This window comes from Aplysia californica, unplaced genomic scaffold (assembly GCF_000002075.1).
Source record: "Aplysia californica isolate F4 #8 unplaced genomic scaffold, AplCal3.0 scaffold00135, whole genome shotgun sequence".
Taxonomy (NCBI): domain Eukaryota; kingdom Metazoa; phylum Mollusca; class Gastropoda; order Aplysiida; family Aplysiidae; genus Aplysia; species Aplysia californica.
Window position 1 is genome coordinate 1,376,361 of NW_004797405.1, and position 2,508 is coordinate 1,378,868.

The 2,508-nt window shown below is 39.7% G+C and overlaps 1 protein-coding gene across 1 annotated transcript in view; it reads right to left on the minus strand.

Moving 5' to 3' along the window:
• The window catches only part of LOC101856174 (BAI1-associated protein 3), a gene marked incomplete at its 3' end in the record, with an annotated part of 118,445 nt that overhangs the window by 39,138 nt on the left and 76,799 nt on the right, over positions 1–2,508 (minus strand).

A 2,508-nucleotide genomic window follows, 5' to 3' on the forward strand; every position in this document is an offset into this window, starting at 1 on the left:
AAGTAAAAATTAAGAGGGGGTGCTAGTGCGAAATAGAGAGTGTGAGACGTTACAGAGTGAGACCAGTTTTAGAGAGAGATTGAAATATCTAGGTTCAGCAAGTACACGCAATACTGGCGGCTTATGCATAATGTATACAGTTCTCGCTGGCAGTGTTGTTGTTGATGCTGGAGTTCTGGAGTTCTGGAGTTCTGGGTGAGCTCATTTTGTGTGCGTGCCTTTGGAAGGGTGGGGGTGGGGGGTGGGGTGGGGGTTGGGGGGAGGGACTCAAGACTAGTTGCGTGCCTGGGCTATTATTATTATTCTGGGAGTTATAAACTCTCTGTGTGGATTCATAATTGAGCGACTGTTTCTCATCGTGACTGTTCCCAGCCTGACCGCTCTTGCAAGCATTAGTTTTTCAGGTTGGTGGTTTTTTTTGTGGTGCCTACGACACTTCCACCATATTCAGTAACTGCAGTTTCTTGGGCGTTAGTGGTAATAACTTGAAGGGAAAGACGAAACACGTTCTTTGAAATTTGATGAAAATATATATTCGATAAAAAAAATAAAATAAATCAAAGACAAAAAATCCGCCATGTTCAGTAAATGCAGTTTCTTGGCCGCTCGTGTTAATAACTTGAAAAGTAAGTCGAAAAATGCTTTGAAATTTTATGTTAATATATTCGGTTTTAGAAATAAAACAAAGACGTAACATATGCCATATTCAGTAACTGCGGTTGTTTTGGGGGTGTTTTAGTAACTTGAGAAGTGAGGCGAAAAATGCTTTGAAATTTGATATAAATATATTCGGTTCCAGAAAACCCCCCAATTTTCACAACAACTTTTGTTGCTCTTTCATTTTGGCGAGAGCAAGAGAAATTAGATGTCGTAAATTAGTGGAAAAAATAGAGTATTTCCTTCAATAATCCAGTGAAGCTATAAAACAAGGAAACAAAATGAGCGTGGTTCGGAAATTAAATCTTTAGAAAGTGTATCTGAAAGTGGAAAACGTCGAAAAAAAAAATTTAACTGAGATTTTGTAAACGACCCCGGTCCTTTTGGAGAACGTCTGAAAAGACAGAGTTAAATAAGGAGTAAAGATTTCCCTGAGTAAACTTGTCAGCCGAATGTCTCTGCCTTAGTAAGGAGGAAATCCACACATGAATGGACTCCCGGAAGCATTAATAGTGGCAGGCAAAAAAAATAAAAAAATAAAAAAATACAATGACACAGTATTGAGCGATTTTTGGGGGTGTTTTTAGAAGCATGTTTAATTTAACAAACCTCCCCTCCTCCACTCCCCACATCAAAACAAAACAAAGCAAAATGCAAAAAACAATAACAATAATAACAACAGCAACAACAACAACGAAACAGAACCCGCCTCCAGAAAACAAAACAAAAATCGAACATAACAAAAACAACAACAACAAAATAACCAACAACCCCAATACGCCCCCCCCCCCCACACCCACACACACGCAACGACAAAAACATCATAGATGTTGATAAGTAGCTTTCTTCCCCTTTGTATCTGGTGATTTCTCCACAAATAAAGGCCAAGCTCAGACCCCGATGAGGTCGCGGATCGGCCAAGAAATTGGGTCTAGTGTTTATTAAGCTGATGAACATCCGGGGAAGCGTTGAGTTAGCTCAACAATGCTAATTGGAGGCACACACACAGTCGGTGACATGCACGAGAGGTAAATCGATGCCATGGTGAATAATCAGCTAACAAGGATCACACGGTGGGGTCAACGTTCTATTTCCTGTGATCAGATCATGGGCTGCGAACTCTCATCTATAAAGAATAAGTACAAAGAAAAGCAAAGTGGTGTGTGCGTGGAGAAAGAGCGAGAAAGAGAGAGAGAGAGAGAGAGAGAGAGAGAGAGAGAGAGAGAGAGAGAGAGAGAGAGAGAGAGAGAGAGAGAGAGAGAGAGAGAGAGAGAGAGCTGACTCGTGTGAAATAATTACACTTTGGGTGGGTTCTTGGATTTCTGTAGATGATCAAAACATTTGAAATAAACAAAGACACATCGCTACCTGAAAATTAAGAAGTTTTATCTGCCATTTTCTGGCCATTTAAAGTTACTTAGACCACGAGATCAGAAAGTAAATGCTCTAGCTGCTCTAGCAAAATAGTAAAAGTATTCGGAGTCATTATCAAGATATTCAAAGAATTTCATCAAAGAGTCTACATAACAAGAGGGGCCACTTCTCTCTTTGAGCCAATTAAAAAAGTGTCCTCAAAATTCGGTGGCGCCCTCTTCACAAAAGCGCACCTTTTGCGAACAGTTACCCTACTTGAGTTTAAAAAATCAAAGTGAAACTAACAAGTTTTTGAATAAATTTCGGAAGAACGCTTTTTTAAAATGGTTACGCTGACAAAAAACCTCTTCCGGAGGAAAGGGTGATTGTTTTCTTCGTTTAATTTGACTTTAGAATGAAAGGCGAGAGGTCATTAAAATAAAAAAAACCCAACTAAAACTCCACACTGAACGAACCCGAACTGCTGATGAACAGCAG